Source organism: Frankliniella occidentalis, unplaced genomic scaffold, assembly GCF_000697945.3.
Source record: "Frankliniella occidentalis isolate FOCC.00 unplaced genomic scaffold, Focc_3.1 Scaffold4, whole genome shotgun sequence".
In the NCBI taxonomy this organism is placed as follows: Eukaryota; Metazoa; Arthropoda; class Insecta; order Thysanoptera; family Thripidae; genus Frankliniella; species Frankliniella occidentalis.
Genome location: NW_026267134.1, coordinates 2,387,326 through 2,393,131, shown reverse-complemented (window position 1 = coordinate 2,393,131; position 5,806 = coordinate 2,387,326). Strand labels below are relative to the sequence as shown.

Here is a 5,806-nt window from a genome sequence, read left to right as displayed (position 1 = left end):
GTATTCTACTGCCACCATAGATAGCATATGATTTCTTGCTAAACGCCTAAAATAGGGATTTTCAGGCTTCATCTTCATAATCATGTACAACTATTGCTGATAATTGAACACCTTTAGAATCTGTTATCTCCAGGAAGGTGCCGCCATGGGACCATATCAGTCGAGGTGAGGATTTTATTCAGTCGTTACCTCCACTGCCGTTTGATTTTAGATATTCATCTTTGTTTTCTTTGCTTTCAAGATATCGTCAACCACCAAGGAGATCTTCAATGCAAACTTTCAGTTGGATTTGTGTTGGCGAGTTTCCTCAAGGTAAGTTTTTTCAACCCTCAATCCGTTCTTCCTTTTTCCATAATTAATGAACTAATTACCTAACTTGCCATTGTAATTGTTTACAGATTTGTCAGTCAGTTTTCGGATTTCGCTACAGGTGCCCTGTCAGAACCAGCAGTCTCAGGTTGCTTCATGTGGCTAGTCAGCTTAAAGAAGCCTAACAAGATGCAGCCTTACGACATGTGCAAAGTTTCTGAATGCTCTCATTTCTGAACTGGTGAAGAGGAGATATATTTTATGATTTACGCTGTGATAATTGACAGCAAATATCCTCTGCTGCTGTTTATGGATAAATACGCGTACTATGCTATTCTATCTAGTTGATTCTTTTCCTGTAAGCTTTGAAAATAAACCAATTACTATGCACTTGTGATCTTTTTATTTTAGTGTCCATAGGTACTTTTGTACTTTATGACTTCAGTTGTCAAAGCAATGAGGCCGGCACTACTTAGCAAAAGTTATTGTTCCTCTAAATCTAAACTTTGTTGCTGATGCTAAAGCCTTCCAGTTTCTAGTTTGGAGTACTTCCATTGTGAAGCCTGACTGATAGTGGTAAGGCCAATATCTCTACTCTCAAAATACGGAGCTGAAATATATAATTTCTCCATCGCTTTTCATGTCGTTTCCTCTAACGGAGCTCTCAGAATGAATGTTTGTCAAGGTGATGCGAAAGGGACGCCCCTGACGATTTCCGTAGTTTAGTTCTTGCACCTGGGCGCCGCCAGGGTGATCAGCCGACTCCGCAGGGCTGTTCGGCGGGCTTGCCTACCCAGGTGTTTGCAGGCAGGAGTGGTCCTGACCCCTGACCGAGAAGGAATAAGGGCAACACAGGGATTTCAAAGGTGTTAGTTGAATCAAACTTTTGATAAATTTTGACTTTAGCGGCGCCGCAGGCCAAGGTAGGCGCACATTTAGCTCAGCCTCACACGGTTTTAGCGTGCGTCTACCTTGTAAAGAGAGTGGATTTTCATTCAAAAAGTAGGGAAATCAGAGGCCTTAAAGGGCATCTCTGCGCCTGCCCTGCTGCGACCCAGAGACTCGGGGTCACGTCCGGCTCTGACCCTGACCCGCACACGCCCACCTGCCACGGCCGAATTTTTTCGGCACGACTTGTGCTCGGTCGGAGGTCAGCAAATTTTGGGCGCGCAATAATTGGCTCGAGGTGTTTAATGGATGCGGCTGCGTGCGGAGGGCGGTCCGCGTCGACGAGTCACCCCGACCCACCGGGGGGGTCGAACGCAGCTGTACGCGTCAGGGGCGTTGATCTCACCCCTTCAGGTGGTGGGGTGGGCCGCAGAGGAACACTCGGAGGCACAGTCTGGCACGAACCCCGGCGTCGGTCGTCGGTATCCAGTCGGTTAGCGTGGGCATTCCCTCTCCAGAGTGCAGGCGGGGCACGGGCCGCCCCCGCAGCCGAGATGGACGGCGACGAGTTGTCGCTCTACGAGGAGTCGGAGGACTTGGACGCCGTCGTCGACGACGAAGGTAAAGTTGTAGACGAGTACGCAAGCATCTTCCGGCTGCTGGAGCAGAGATTTTCTCATGCCGTGAAGTGTCCGCGCAGAGTCCGACTTCGACGGCGATGACGAGGACGTGCACAAGGAGCCCGCCTACATGGTGTCCCGGTACGTGCGGCGGGCCAGGAACGTCCTGATGGGCGCCTGGGGCAAGCACCCGCACGGCCAAGTCATCCACGTCCTGATCGCGGCCACGACGGCGCCGCTGCAGCGGCCGCTCGCCGTGCTGCAGGCCTCGCTCAGCTTCGTGCTCGCCGTGCGCCACGTGCTCAACCGGGACGTGATCGCCCTCATGCCGCTCATCATCGACTTCGTCTACCTGTCGGGCGTCTACATCCTGAGCAGGTCGACGCCCACCTTCGTCCCGGCCTTCGTCGCCTGGCTGGAGCGAGCCGAGGTCGTCATCAGTAAGGGCCGGTGCCGTACACGCCATGCAGGTGTCATTCAAGACAACGACGAGAGTCGTAGTCGTACTCATTCGCCGTCTTTCCCCAGCCGAGTTGGAGGAGAACGTGACCCAGGAGCACGTCCGGGAGCTGCGGATGCGCATGCGTCTGGGCCGCACCCTCTTCATCTTCTCGTTCTTCAACATGGGCAGCCTGGCGCTGGCCATTGTGCTCACCCCGCTCGTCACCAAGACGGCCTTCTTCGGGGTGCTCCCGCACGCCGGCGCCTACGGCACCGCCTTCTTCGCCGAGTACGCCGTGCTGACCTACACGCTGCTCCCCATGGCGCTGAGCATCGTGCTCAAGCAGTGCTGCCACGCCGAGGGCGGCACCAAGATCGTCGCCATGTACCGCATGCTGCACAACGACATGCTGGCCGCGCGGACGTACGAGCAGGTGCAGCGCACCGCGCGGCTGCACAGCCGGACGCTGATCCTCAGCAAGGTGAGTGGGAGTCCGGACGAAGGGTGCTTCACTATCAATTCAAGCGTACTTACACCAATTTTTGGGGAAAATCCCTCAAATTTACTGAGCTATTCTTTCTGATATTGTTTTGGAGGGTGCCCCCCTGCTTTTTGAGTGAAATATACCCCTCGAATCCCTTTCGCCAGGAGCTCAACGACCTCTACAGCCCGTTCCTGTCGGCCGTGTACTGGGGCGGCAACACGGCCGTCATGGTGTGCGCGCTGCAGACGCTCTTCGACGGCCCCACGACGCGCGGCGTGCTGACGGGCATCACGGCCGTCATGAGCTACGCCTGGCTGTGCGTGCTGGGCGAGAAGCTGGCCCGGGGCAGCGGCGGCGTGGTGAGCGCGGTGCACCGCTGCGAGTGGCTGTACCTGGAGCCGCGCGCGCGCCGGGTCGTCGTCTTCCTTCTCAAGCGCGCGCAGCGCTGCGACTCGGTGCGGCCGCGCTTCGTCGGCGACATGACGTTCAACTTCTTCATGAACGCCGTCATCACGTGGTACCAGGAGGTGCAGTTCGTGTACCAGGTCATGAGCAAGGACCGCAGTCGCCGGGCCAACGACGGCTAGAGGAAGGTGGCCGAGTAGGGGTAAAATAACAAGTGTTTTTGGTTTGTATGTATATGTTGTCCCGCTCTTCCATCTCGCCCGCGGCGTACCGAGGACCGAGGGTCGGTAGGTCGTGTTTGGCCTCCCCGAACCCGTGGGCTGTTTAGGATCACTAGCGTATACTGCTGGGGCGTTTCTCCGTTTTACTCGTTTGCCTTTTTGACGGGGCCCAACCCCCGACTCTTTATGACTCTCGCTACGAAGCAGCGCGGCCCGCCCTTTACTCTGCCGCGTACGTCGCTTTTTTTTTTACATCCCGAGCGAAGGTGGTGTGTGTGCCGAGATGCAGGTACGGGGCACTGTAGCAGTGGTAGAGTATGGCCCGGGGGCGGCGCGGGAGGGTTGCAGTCCAACGGCTCAGAGTGGGCGGTCTGCCTCCCCTCCGGCATACGTGCAACTTAGAGAAAGACAAACAACGTCGTCCCGCCGTACATGCATCCCCATCCAGTGAGAGACAAACGGGTCACTCACCCTTCCCCCCTGCGCGTCGTCGTCGCCGTCGACGTCGTCGTCGTCGTGGATTTTATTGTGACCTCGTTTTATTGAGTACTAGGAAGGGGCGGGTAATTTTCAAAGCACCGTCCGTTCCACTGCGTTTGCTTTCGTCCGCGCCTCATAAATCGGGCCGGGGCGACGCGCCGGTGGTGGTCATTCCCCCCGCGAGGTGCTTCGGCCAGTGGCGGGAATAGGCTCGGGGCACCGTCCAAATGGAATCGGAAAAGTCGCCCCGCGTCGCGTCTCCTCGTCTCCTAGTATAGGGTTCGCCCAGAGAATACGCGTCCGTTTTGCCCTCAGATTCAATCCATGAGAGTATACTCCATGTTCAATCGGCAAATTGCGGGGAGCTCGGCGCCCGCGAGAGTCGGGGTAGGCCATACCGCAATACACGCGTGCACTGCAAGCAAAATGTTGCCTACCCATCAGGCGCTACGAGAGCTTCTCTCTTGGGGTGATCTTTGCGTTTACGTAAGACGTAAGGAGAAAATGTCACTTCGTTATCCATGTCTGAAAAAAAACAACGATGAAAATAAACACGGCAGACGTTGTAAGTTAATGAAGCTAATAATCACTACACTTGAGGCACATCTGGCAAACAACTCTCCTGGTCGGTCAAGGCGACTGTACAGTAGACGTTGAGCGATTAACAGGAAGTCTGGCAGCCAGCTCAGTACGTGAGCTAACGTGGCGAGGTCAGGCCGTCTTTCAATCCGTTCAATCAAGTAAGTGGGATCGCCGGGGCCCGGTGACTTTCAGCGGGAGCGCGGCGCACGACAAAGGCGCCAGCAGGCAGCGTACGGCGGTGACTCGTTCAGAGTGTCAGGAATAACGTAAGTTTTGTAGAGCATCGCAAAGGCGGACGGACTGGCCCACCCCACATGCCCGCGTGCAAAATAGTCAGGTTTCATTTCTTTTTCAATCAATTGGAAACGTCGACGGGATATTGTGAGGAAACTTTGGCCATCTACGTGTCGGAGAATGTATATAGAACCATGCTGACGGCGAGACTCCGTGCTTGCTCCGTGCGCGGCGGTAGTGGGTCGATACTCCGGCCCTCGCCTCTACGGACGGTGTATGTCCACCGACGACTTGTTTGTTTGATCGTTCAAACACCTCAATGAAATGTCAAATTTGAGAAAGAAAAACCTCGCCATCCACTCAACTTCTTTTCTTTCCCTCAATAAGTGCAGAAATAAACAAAAAAGAAACAATCTACTGTGATGATTGCGCTGTATATAGGCCTCTGCTGCGATGCATTCTTCCGCACAGTCAAAGGCAAGTTTTACGGAGGGAGTAGAGTATGCAGAGTGTCTCTCTGACCTAATCCTCCCGGCCTGTCTCTTGACTCGCTCTTATCCCCCTCTCCCCCTCTCCGTCCCCTCACACCCCCTCATCCCCGTTTCTGCCGCCAACAGCAGAGGGAATAATTTCCCCTCTCTATGTCCGACTGCTGCCCCTCTAAGCACACGCGGGGGACGGCAGAACTTGGATTATAAACTTTTTCCTCTGAAGAAAAATATTTCCCCCCTTCTGCTGGCCGAGAGCGCCATTGTCGAGCTGCTCATTCATGTGAGGAGAACTCTTCCCGCTTCCGTCTTGCAGTAGTATAATTGGACGTTACGCGGCCACATCCCCCACCCCCCTCGAACGTATTTTCTATTCAACGGTCACGACGGGCGCCGTTCGCTCTTGTTTTTCGTTTTTCGGCGCCAAAAAACTTGTTTTGCCGTATTTATTTTCGGCTCCCTTCCGCCTTTGCCGTCCTGTGTTCAGTGTGCTGCTTCTCCGCAACCACCGCCGTCTGCTTTGTTTGGTATCGTGGAATGAATATCGGAATGTTCTCGCCCGAGAGCTGCCCGGCTCGGCCCGGGCGGCGGCGGCGGCCGGTGCGGCAGAGCAGCGAGAAGGGTTGCGGCCGGCTCCGCCCCCCCCCCACCCC

General features: G+C 55.2%; 1 protein-coding gene across 1 annotated transcript in view; it reads left to right on the top strand.

The window, feature by feature from the left end:
* Positions 1 to 4,556: 4,556 nt before the first annotated feature.
* Positions 4,557 to 5,806, top strand: part of LOC113202143 (uncharacterized) — a gene marked incomplete in the record, with an annotated part of 185,817 nt that continues 184,567 nt past the window's right edge. Inside the window, 1 exon segment of the mRNA XM_052267894.1 lies at positions 4,557 to 4,589.